The sequence below is a fragment of the Cottoperca gobio genome, chromosome 7 (genome assembly GCF_900634415.1).
Source record: "Cottoperca gobio chromosome 7, fCotGob3.1, whole genome shotgun sequence".
Classification (NCBI taxonomy): Eukaryota; Metazoa; Chordata; class Actinopteri; order Perciformes; family Bovichtidae; genus Cottoperca; species Cottoperca gobio.
Window position 1 is genome coordinate 140375 of NC_041361.1, and position 13279 is coordinate 153653.

The following is a 13279-nucleotide window of genomic DNA, read 5'->3' on the forward strand; positions in this document are numbered from 1 at the left end:
CAACTCCTCAGGAATCATCGCCTAAATTGCATAATTGTCAATTTACATGACTGTAATGGACGCTGTAGGAGAGAAGAATAACGTCGTGGGAGACAAAATGTGTGTAAAAAACACCCTAGATATGTTTAGAACTACAAATTAACTTTCTTCTGTTGTTTTTGTTTATTTTGTCATTGAAACAGACAAAATAAAATCACAAAATAAAAAGTCAACACTGGTTCGGAGCTGCACTTACAAAACGTCGTACGCATTGTAATTCGTATAAATGCCATGAAATCATTGAGCATGTGATGCACGTAATCGTGAACCAGGAAGTATAGAGAGCGAAGACGTCTGTGTATGGAGCAGGTCGGGCTGGATGGGTGGGTCACCCAGTGTTTGTGTCCCGTGTGAAACCATTTATTTATTTATTTGTCGTGTAACTTCCGTGATTTAAGTAACGCCATTTCGCCATTTGACTCATTTGTCCCATAACTTCATCACCTCTGCAGTTATTTCATCCCAAACCAGAATCTCTTCCTGAACCTAACCAAGTCATTTCCCGTGAAGTTTATTCAGAAAAGACTGTTTGCATAGAATTGACACGTGTTGCTGGACATTCGTAGGAGAAGCCACGAAAAATGAGATATCTGCAAACCGTTGTGTAAGGATGAGGATGTTGACGTATTGCACTAACAGCTAAAGGACAACAGTAGGGTTCATTGTCTTTCGTGACAATAAATCAAACGATATTTCCGTCTCACAGTCGTGGACCGACCGACCGTAAGCATGGCTGAAAATATAATATATATCACTCCAGATGAGCCATATAGAGCAGACTATATAACTATTACATCTAGAGAAGGACACAATATACGGTTTGAAGGACACCTCGCCCTATAAAAAGAATGCTCTGTTGAGATTTCCGACCTTTAGGTCAGGAAAGAGCTGACCAACACAGATCTCGTTTCACTGACTTCCTCTCCATCTCTGCAGTCTTCAGGGTAATTTCAAACCACAGCAATCTGTCAATGGCAAAACAAACATCCTCTCGACTTCGAGGCTATTCTTAGGGGTTTTTATTTACTATTTGTTTAAATCATAAAGTAAATGCTCAAGGCCGTTATGTCTCGGAGTGTAGTATGAACAGCTGAGCCACACGCCACACATGAACTGCATGAAACGTGTGCTTGTATCGCGCAGAGATCCCCCGTTGTTCTTAGTTAATCAACCACAATAATTACAGACAAACTGTCATTTAAGCTTCATCTTAACACACTTAACATCCCAAGTGTTGCACAGTCATCACAATACCTTATGGTGCTAAGATTTCAGGTTATTAACCTCTTCCCAGTGAGTGTACAAACGCCCCCTGGCAGCTCATCGGCATGTGCGAAACATCTTTATTACCGGACGCATTAACCAAACAAGTTATTTCAGGTTGGCTCTTCAGGGTGATCATTTATTAAAGTTACACAGATGAGCTTTGCCACGGAGCTCAATAATTCAGAGTCAACTTGAAGCGACAAATCAAGGACATGAGGGAATAGCACTTGACATTGGCGTCCTGAAAGACCTTCTGGAAGAAAAAGGCAAAACACATCAATTAAGACGAGTGAATAATTGAATTGCTCCGACAAGGCAAAGAAGAAAACAACAACAACTTGTCTTGACAGATTTATCTGGGAGGGTGAAGTCCGAAACCTTGTAAACATCGAGTTTGTGGTGAGAAACTTTAATAAAGACAGTTTAGAATAACCTGAAACTTCCCAACAAAAAGCTGCATGCACACGGTGATAGAGGAGTGTATGAATAGAGGAGTGTATGAATAGAGGAGTGTATGAATAGAGGAGTGTATGTTGGGTTAGGGTTAGGTAAGTAGGGTTAGGTAAGTAAATGGGACGTTTTACAGTGGTATCAAATCGCTATTGGTGGAATTTCACTAGTATTCCAATTTAAAATTCAATCAGATGTTATTTATATAGCTCAATATGACAAATGTGTCTGTACAGCATACAGCACATCGGTCCTTAGACCCTCGCAGCAGACAACGAAACCCCCCCCCCCCCAAAAAAAAGGTAACAGATTAGTGACAGATCCGGGAGGAGGTCAAAGCTTCAAGGTGCAGCCAAAAATAATATTGTGGGTGTCAAGCAGGACTGGTATCAACATCTGTATTTGAAACTACTTAATATGTCAACAACAAGACGAATGCACGACTTTTCCTTCGTGCTACCAGCTCAACACCTATTCTACCCCCCCCCCCCCCCTCTGTATCTGCCATCAGTGGGGCTTTGTGGTGATGCAGTGACTGTCAGCTCTCGTGATTCTCCACATGTTCCTGATGTCTATCTCCACGCCGGCCCTCATCCCATCAAAGCCGTCTCTCAGCTGGCTATCGCTCTCTGACATAATCGGCTTTGACCACAGCCGAGTTGGTGAAACTTCTGCAAAGACGGGAAAACTTTTCACACAATCCGCTTTCTCCGTGCTCTGATTCAAACTCCCTGTGTGATTGTCTAACTCTGAATGTGCACGTGACTGAACAGCTTCTCTGCACACGAGCCACAGAGAGTCGGTCTGACCTGGCGGAGCCGCGCTCGCTCTGTTTCCGCTCTAAATGAGGTCTACCATAATGAAATTAGCCTGTTCATCTCGCTCAGCCAGAATGCTCTATGAATTTATGTAAGCGTATTTGGTATGCATGCTCATGGAAGTTCAAGACGAACTGCTGTCTTTCCTAAATGGGAATTTTGGAGAATATTGATGCACTGGCTTTGCATTTTGTCAGCTAGAATGTGAGCAGCATGCCGAACGGCTCCACGTCTCCCTGTGATTGATTTTGGTGAATAAACAGCTGCAGGGACTCGAGGTTCTCTATAAGTCTGCAGGACTGACGTTACATAAGAAAGTGATCACGTGCACTGCAGAGCGAAAAGGTCAACTTTAAGAGCAATCGTCAAAACACAGTGTGAATAATAGAAGAGCTGAAACTATTCGTTTGGCTAATTTCTCATTAGTTGATCTACGGAATATTAAGTAATCATTTGAATCGTTCATCAAGAAAAGAAAATAACTAATATTTGCTGCTCTGTATATTTAATCTGCTGATTATTATGTCAATGAATCCATTTCATTGTTAAGTCATGTCGTCACGTCTTTAAATGTCTCGTTTTTAATTCAAATCACACGACAAGCTGGAACCTGCAGCTGCATGTTGTACTTCACAATGACAGTTCATTGATGTTTTAAATAATTGCCGATTGTTTGACTAATGAACTAATTCCAGCTGTAAACTGAATATTCTTGTGTTATATTTCTGGCCTGTTCATCAGAGATTATCTTGAGCTCTCAGAACGTGTGATGGGCCGATGATAGGAAAACATATTATAAATAGACTTATAGACACAAAGCATTAAGCTAACCATTATATTTGTTATTGATGAATTTGTCGATATTGTTTTGAATAATCGGTTAATCTGGTAAATATCAGATTATGAAAGAAGATCCATTATGAATTGTTAAAACCCAACGTGACAACGATTATTTTCATAATCAATTAATCTGACGATTATTTTCTAGATTTATCGATTGTTCCATAAAATGTCAGAAAACAGTGAAAATTGTTCATCCCAGTTTCTCAAAGGGGGCAAAGAAGGAGTAACAGGACAGGGCCGGAGCAAGATCCCCCAGACCTCCTGCCTGGGGGATCTTGCTCCGGCCCTGTCCTGTTACTCCTTCTGCAGAGGGGGGGCGGGTTGTGAGCTGGGACAAAGGTTTTATCCGACCAGGAGACAGGGGAGGAGGTCGACAACCTCCTGTGGACGTCGGGGGTTAGGGTTAATATCCAGTATGGTTCCGCACGTCCGGTTGCCCTCCTGCCCGTCCTCTATGCCGGCTACGCCCGTGTGGAACCGTACTGGAGAGCGACCAGACATCCAGGGCTGCACAGGAGGTCGGCGACAAAGGAGGAGCACCCTCTGGAGGACGAAGGCCGAGGAAGGACCATGAACGAAGTCGGTGGAGTGCAGGGGGAAGCTGGTACCGCTGCAGCTCGGCAGGGGACACTGGAACAGGGGACTGCCGCAGCTCGGCAGGAGGCACTTAGTAGTTTGCATCTTATATCTAATCTTAACTTCATCAAATGTTCAAGCAATTCCACGAAAGATATCAAAAACAAAAATTGCATAATGAAAACCGCCCTGATGGAACGCTAAGCTCGTCTTCCCTGCGACCTGCAGAGAGGCACGCCGTCTATAATCTCCCTCCCATGGGTGGTGCTGGAGGTCAGACAAGTAAGGCATCTTAAATAACCGGTGACCTTAAATTCATCCGAACCAACAGACTGGTGGAGCAGCAGGCAGACGGAAAACGCACAAGAACGTTTTCGCAGCTCCGACTTCGACGTCTTATCTCACATCTGTGCCCTGACCTCTCCCGCCGAACATTTACACCAAACTGTGAAACAACGCGGGGTGCACTAAAGCTCCCTGATGCTCACTCACTTTCAAATCTAGGGCACGAGAGTGCTCAACACAAAACAGACAGCAGTGGCAGATTTAAAAATAAAAGATTAAATGCTTGTTGAAAAAACCCCACAAAATATCTCCCTGTGTGACACACGGCGCCGGCGTAACACACACACGCAAACAATTCTCTCTCAGTTTAAAAACTCGATACATAAAAAAGCTGATGAGACTGAAAAGTACATTCTCTGCACGCCATCAATAAATCCACAATCTATGTGTGACTTTGTGTTGACTACATAAAAAGGGATTTAGGGTGAGATTATAACAATGTTGAGCATCGAACACACACACACACACACACACACACACACCCACACACACACACACACACACACACACACACACTCACACACACACACACACACACTAGGGTTGGGGAAGAACAATGTATTTATGTAAGAACGGAGATTATTTTCTTTTAAGATTCTGAATCGATTCAAAACTTCCAAAAATAAATGTATTTTATGTTTTTTCTCCAGAAGCTCGATGCAGCTGTTACAGATGTGTGACAGTCGACACATCGAGTCAAAGTATGGTTGAAAAATCACACAAAATACCACTTTTACATCTTATTTTGTGCTCAATTTATGTTCTAAGTAAAAGGCAGCTACCCTAAGCCGACCTGTTTTATTTATGTAACAGGCAGAGTTTTTATTTCTGATCTAACTTGAAGTTGTTATTCTAAAAGCTTTTCAGTACATCAACTCTTATTGAACACGTACATGTAAACTGGTTTAAAGCCTTTTCCAGCTTTCATTTTACTTCTGCTTTCTTTCCAACACTAGCTAATAGTTAGTTTAGATCTGTGAACTTCTCAGGTCATGTGGCTGCGGACAAAGAAATACCAACATTTCACTAAAGCAGCCGAGAGAGATGGAGCATGAACTCCGGCCGACTACATACGTGCAACATTAAGTTGCATCGATCACTTTCAGAACTAGTTGTGTGTTCAGAAGGTTCAGTCTTTCCCCTGCCATTGTCTTTTTATATTCACAACTCACTTTTCACCTTGACAGGTGCTCTTTTATTAAATAAACTAAACACTTATGCTATTGATCTCATTTATGTGCATGTTTCAGTTTGTACTGTCTACTTTGCACGTTCACATTCTCTCCTTCGCTCTGTTTTGCGAAGGGCGGGGCTTCACACCTGACGCACACACACGTGCGCACACACCTACAGTCAGAGCGGAGGAGAGGGGAGAACTAAATAGAATCTGCGCACCACCCTTTGCCCTGTATTTGTGCATTACAGACATATTTTTCATTAAACAAATATATAACAGAAAGGGAGAGAGAGAAGAGGAGATAGAGAGATATAGAGATATAGAGAGAGAGAAGAAGGGATAAGATACAGGAGATAGAGATAGATATAGAGAGACAGGAGAGATATAGAGATCTAGAGATATAAAATGTATAGATACAGGATAGAGAAGAGATAGATTAGATTATATATATATATAGATAGAGAAGAAGAGAAGAGGAGAAGCGAGATCATATAGAGAAGATATATACAGTAGAGAATAGTATAATATATATATAGGATAATATATATAATAATGTATATATATCTAGTATAATATATATAGAGTATATATATATATGATATATAATATAAGGTATATATAACTAATGTATATAATATACAGATATATATATATAATATATAATATAAGGTATATTATATCTATTATATATATATATATATATATATATATATATATATATATATATATATATATATAATTTGGTGGCCCTCCTGCAGTAACTCTGAGGATCCTGACCCCCTGTTGAAGACCCCTGTACTAAAGCAAGAATAAATACCTTACAATGTTTATTTTTAGTTGTTTTAATAACTACTATTAAATATTATAATATATTGCTTTTATTTAGGATAATTATTCCAGAAAGTTTCCCCCTTTCTATCCTGCCCTTCGATATGCATTCGATGTGACCCCAAGAATCAAATTGAATCATGAGATACCGTAAGACACACACCCCTAACACACACACACCCCTAACACACACACACCTTTACGGTCTTATAACGTTACAGGGTGAAGGTCGAGGGGGGGGCACATCAGCGGGCATGTTGTGCACACACACTGTAACAACAGGTCATCTCACACTCTCCCTGCGATCAGAGATGAGCGCTCGTCAGGAAGACAGAGAGCTTTAATTAAACACAGCAGCTTCTCAACAATGACGGATAAGAGAGGCAGGACGGGGAAACGAGGGAAGAAAGAATAGAGTCGGTGGAGAAGAATAGAGTCAGTGGAAGAAGAATAGAGTCGGTGGAGAAAGAATAGAGTCTGTGGAGAAAGAATAGAGTCGGTGGAGAAAGAATAGAGTCGGTGGAGAAAGAATAGAGTCTGTGGAGAAAGAATAGAGTCTGTGGGAGAAAGAATAGAGTCAGTGGAGAAAGAATAGAGTCTGTGGAGAAAGAATAGAGTCGGTGGAGAAAGAATAGAGTCTGTTGGAGAAAGAATAGAGTCTGTGGAGACAGAATAGAGTCTGTGGAGAAAGAATAGAGTCTGTGGAGAAAGAATAGAGTCCTGTGGAGAAAGAATAGAGTCTGTGGAGAAAGAATAGAGTCGGTGGAGAAAGAATAGAGTCGGTGGAGAAAGAATAGAGTCTGTGGAGAAAGATGTGGAGAAAGAATAGAGTCTGGTGGAGAAAGAATAGAGTCGTGGAGAAGATAGAGTCTGTGGAGAAAGAATAGAGTCTGTGGAGAAAGAATAGAGTCGGTGGAGAAAGAATAGAGTCTGTGGAGAAAGAATAGAGTCGGTGGAGAAAGAATAGAGTCGGTGGAGAAAGAATAGAGTCTGTGGAGAAAGAATAGAGTCGGTGGAGAAAGAATAGAGTCTGTGGAGAAAGAATAGAGTCTGTGGAGACAGAATAGAGTCTGTGGAGAAAGAATAGAGTCTGTGGAGAAAGAATAGAGTCTGTGGAGAAAGAATAGAGTCTGTGGAGAAAGAATAGAGTCTGTGGAGAAAGAATAGAGTCTGTGGAGAAAGAATAGAGTCTGTGGAGAAAGAATAGAGTCTGTGGAGAAAGAATAGAGTCTGTGGAGAAAGAATAGAGTCTGTGGAGAAAGAATAGAGTCTGTGGAGAAAGAATAGAGTCTGTGGAGAAAGAATAGAGTCTGTGGAGAAAGAATAGAGTCTGTGGAGAAAGAATAGAGTCTGTGGAGAAGAATAGAGTCTGTGGAGAAAGAATAGAGTCTGTGGAGAAAGAATAGAGTCTGTGGAGAAAGAATAGAGTCTGTGGAGAAAGAATAGAGTCTGTGGAGAAAGAATAGAGTCTGTGGAGAAAGAATAGAGTCTGTGGAGAAAGAATAGAGTCTGTGGAGAAAGAATAGAGTCTGTGGAGAAAGAATAGAGTCTGTGGAGAAAGAATAGAGTCTGTGGAGAAAGAATAGAGTCTGTGGAGAAAGAATAGAGTCTGTGGAGAAAGAATAGAGTCTGTGGAGAAAGAATAGAGTCTGTGGAGAAAGAATAGAGTCTGTGGAGAAAGAATAGAGTCTGTGGAGAAAGAATAGAGTCTGTGGAGAAAGAATAGAGTCTGTGGAGAAAGAATAGAGTCTGTGGAGAAAGAATAGAGTCTGTGGAGAAAGAATAGAGTCTGTGGAGAAAGAATAGAGTCTGTGGAGAAAGAATAGAGTCTGTGGAGAAAGAATAGAGTCTGTGGAGAAAGAATAGAGTCTGTGGAGAAAGAATAGAGTCTGTGGAGAAAGAATAGAGTCTGTGGAGAAAGAATAGAGTCTGTGGAGAAAGAATAGAGTCTGTGGAGAAAGAATAGAGTCTGTGGAGAAAGAATAGAGTCTGTGGAGAAAGAATAGAGTCTGTGGAGAAAGAATAGAGTCTGTGGAGAAAGAATAGAGTCTGTGGAGAAAGAATAGAGTCTGTGGAGAAAGAATAGAGTCTGTGGAGAAAGAATAGAGTCTGTGGAGACAGAATAGAGTCTGTGGAGAAAGAATAGAGTCTGTGGAGAAAGAATAGAGTCTGTGGAGAAAGAATAGAGTCTGTGGAGACAGAATAGAGTCTGTGGAGAAAGAATAGAGTCTGTGGAGAAAGAATAGAGTCTGTGGAGACAGAATAGAGTCTGTGGAGAAAGAATAGAGTCTGTGGAGAAAGAATAGAGTCTGTGGAGAAAGAATAGAGTCTGTGGAGAAAGAATAGAGTCTGTGGAGACAGAATAGAGTCTGTGGAGAAAGAATAGAGTCTGTGGAGACAGAATAGAGTCTGTGGCAGCTTTGAAGATAAATGAAATGGAACGTTTGAATCAACAGAGAGGAGGGAACCTTATGAAAGAATGTCTGAAACCATAATAACAAAATTAATTATTCATGAGGAAGTGGAGGGAGGTTCACTTCGCTGTAATGAGCATTTTTGTGAGGTCGCAGCTTTGTAACCTAAGCAGGCCTTCAAGTGTGTGTGTGTGTGTGTGTGTGTGTGTGTGTGTGTGTGAGATATACTGCTGATTCAGTAGGGATGGGTGAAGGTGACCCCCGCCTGCTCCTGCTGCCTGCCTGTCTCACCACCTGATATTGATCCCAGTTGTCCGACTCAGATGTGACTCAAGGATACACGGATTCATTGCCTTCTTGACATCTCAGATATGGCAGCGTGTAAACTATAACTCCACACACTATCATTGATTAGTTATTGATCTGCTTCCTCAGTCAGAGTCCAACCACTTACCAGCGGTTAATCCAATCCACATTGAATCTGGACGTACGGAGGAATGTTGTTGTTCATGGGAAAAAGCTTCTGTCTCGATATGTGTCATTTATCTCGGTAACGATACGGCACGTATTCAATGAATACATAACCACTTAGCCGATTAGTTTATTCTCCTGTGTGAGTTAAATACTTGAGAAATATAAATTATTTCCTCATTTTATTAAGAACGTAACAGTCTCAAGTTAAATTATAGATTATATGTCTCCGCCAACCAGTCAAGTTGTAGTTTACGTCCATGCCTGTCAAAATATTTCATCATTTTATCCTGTTAGACATTTATGTGAATAGTTCTGTCCAAAACCCAGGTGGACGTTTGTACCAACATTTGAAAAGATTCTCTCGAGGCGTTCCTGAGATTCCAGCGCGGAGGCATGACTGTTCACACACATGTACACACTGACCGTTCACACACATGCACACACTGACTGTTCACACACATGTACACACTGACTGTTCACACACATGCACACACTGAACTGTTCACACACATGCACACACTGACTGTTCACACACATGCACACACTGACCGTTCACACACATGCACACACTGACTGTTCACACACATGCACACACTGACTGTTCACACACATGCACACACTGACCGTTCACACACATGCACACAAACACACAGTGATCAGATCAAGACAATAGTTTGAGCAGTGTTTCTGAGTTAGTATGTGCTCGTTGTTATCAATCATGTATCACGATATCTCGATATACGATTCCATCACAACACGATTCCATTGAATTAGCTGTGTGTGCGTGTGTGTGTGTGTGTTGTTGAAATTGCAGACCAGACTCCACATGAGCTGCTGAGAACTAAGAATAGAGCGAGCTACAACTGCAGAATCCAAATGCAGTGGCTGGGAGCAAAGGTTTGGACCACAGATGGGAGCCTGCGTAGCCCTGCCCTGTCAAGGGTAAACTGCCTTACACACACACACACACACACACACACACACACACACACAGATGCACACTTTGTTTTCACCACACCTTAAAACAGCAGCATTAATATGCATGATGCCGAAGGACACAGGAGGTACATAATTAGGCAATCAACAACTCCCAGATGACATGCATTACTACGACAGGAGGCGAGATGCTCCTCACTTCATCCTCCCCTCTGGTGAGCAGTGAGAGCGGAGTCATGCTCGTACGCCGACATGCATTTCCACTTACTGCCGGCTCAAACTTGGGCTGAGAAGTGGAATGATAGGAGGACACATGAATGCAGTGTGACACATAAAAAGGTTTTAGTGCAAAAGCAGGTGCTGTGCAGAGGAAGAGCAAACAGTGTGAGGACCGGAGCAGCGTCACACAACATGTCTTCCTTACAATGAATGATTCATTATAACAGCATTAACCTTGACTGCTCTCCAAATCCACAGCGATGCACACTGTTCAGTCAGGGTCAAACATCCACGACTTGAAAACAAGCTCCGTGTATCGAGCTGGGACACACCCTAAACAAACAGCAACACACACACACACACACACACACATAGCTGCAAGGCATGCTACACACATGCTTGCACACACACTTGACCGTGAACTACAGAGAACGTTTTTTGCTAGTCAGTGTATTTCTCATGGCAAAGTGAGCGCAGGTGCATTAAACATGGCTTGTGTTTGCAATTTCTGCAGCTGGAGATTGAAAAAGTAAACAATAAATAAGGTCTCAACTAACTTTTCTAACGTAGGATGATGATTTCACACACAAGGGCGGCAAATAACTAATATTTTCATTATTGATTAATCCGACGACTATTTTCTGGATTAATCAGTGAGTCGTTGGGTCTATAGAACTGTCAGAAAATATGTCCATTCAAGTTTCTCAAAGTCCAAGATGATGTCTTTAAATATCTTGCTTGTCACTCCAAAATCCAAATATATTCACTTTAGTATGAAATAAACCAGCAAATCTCCATATTTCAGTCTGAAACAGCATTTTCTGACATTTTTGCAAGAAGAATGACTTATTTTTACAACTAATCATCAAAATATCTGGTAATTACTTTTGTGTTGATCGACTAGCCTATTAGTTGCAGCTCTAACACACACACACACACACACACACACACACACACACACACACACACACACACACACACATGTACACACACACACCTGCTCTTAAAGGAGGTAGAAGTTCATGTACAAATGACTCTTATCCAGATAAGATCTGCCTCCATCATCACAAACCCACTCTGTCTGTCTCTCATATACACACACTGACTAGTTTACATGCACACACACACTCTCACACTCTCACACACACTTGGGTTACACACAACAGATTCTCATGTTTCTCATATTTAGGGAAAACAGTACTGACCTGCCTTGGCGCTGACACACACACATTCTTTTCAAGCAGTTCAGCCTTTCAAAGAGGATCCGTTTGAACGCGTCTATATACATCGACCCGACTGAGGTTAAATAATAAGACTTCAATAAATGTTGTTTAAATAGCAGCAGCAGCAGCAGCCTGTGTGTGTGTGTGTGTGTGGTTTAAAAAAGATATCAGTGTGAATGCAGGGATGAGTGCACCGTATCCCAGAGAAAGTCAGAGGCGATGTGCACGGCTGACGGGATGTTTGGATAGTGATGCTCTGAGAGCCGCGGTGATGTTGTAGAGAGAGAGAGGAGAGAGAGAGAGGGAATAATACTCACATGCACACACACATAGGCTGCACACACACACACACACACACACACACACACACACACACACACACACACACACATAGGCTACACACACTATCTGGCAAATCTGACAGCGGCCGCTTATAAATTGAGCAGCTGCTGCACTGCTACAGGCAACAGCACGTGCAGGATGGAGACATGTCATGGTGAAAACATGTCACTGTAACTTGTGAGGAGTGTGAAGCCTAGTGAACAATAAGTGCTGGACTTTGACTTGACTGAGAAGAATCTCTTACCTTCATGATCGCTTACTCCTCGTCAAATCCGTCCTTGTAGTGTTCGTCGGGCAGATCGTGCAGGTGCATTCATCACGTATACATGTTGTATTACAGCAATTAAGAAAAGCGTCGCTGCTCTCCGTGATTTCACCGGAGAGTCGGTGTCACTGATGGTGCCTGCAGGGCGCGGAGCGTCAATCCCTCAGATTACATGAGAGACATGCTGTGATGTCCTGTGGGAAAGTGTGCTCAGGTTAAAGATCCGGCTCCCCAAAGAAAAGGCGCTTTAGAAGCAAAGAAACACTGATGAAATGCAAATGAGTAGGTGATCTCGGGAAGTTACGGAGCACAGAGGGGAGGGAATGAAAAGAGTTCAAAGTCCCGCCCCTTATTATTCCCACTGTGTACCTGCAACAGCACCACTTCACATTTACGAGTTAGAACCAGGATGTAAGGCATGTCAACAGATCGGGAGCTTTTACAATCTAATTTGCAGTTATGGCGAGTCCCACTTGGTCACAGTAACACTTCTTAAGTTTATAAAGCTGCACGTGTTATTATTATTTTAGGTTTTGGTCCTATGGTAGACATAACCCATTCGAGCCTGAATAAACCAATATTTCATACTGTTCAAAAACAGAATTAGAAATTATTTTAGAAATATATTGACAACAAATGCAAAATGATAACAAAATGAAAATATTATGTTGTTATACATGTAAGAAATTCAAGAAAATGTAAATGTACTGGATATTATCAAGGACACGCATATATCATTTTTCTTTAATTTGTAATGACTAGTGCAGTGCCCACGCGGGATGTGCTCGTGCCGTGTTGGGTTTTGAAGTGAGTCTATGTCAGGAATGTATTAGGTCTACGCACGCGTTTAAGGTATCAAGGATAAGAAATATCTGTTTAGGTTTTTTAATGGATGAGCAACGTTGGAAAGACACATAATGGTGAGGGTGTGTTGTGGTCGTTTTTTTAATTTAAAACAAAACTCTTGGATTAAATCAAGAAACACATTCTGTTAATAACAATTCTGTCAGTGTCACCTTGTGATGTTTGTGTTTTGGTGAAACAGCGCCCCCACTGGTGCATCG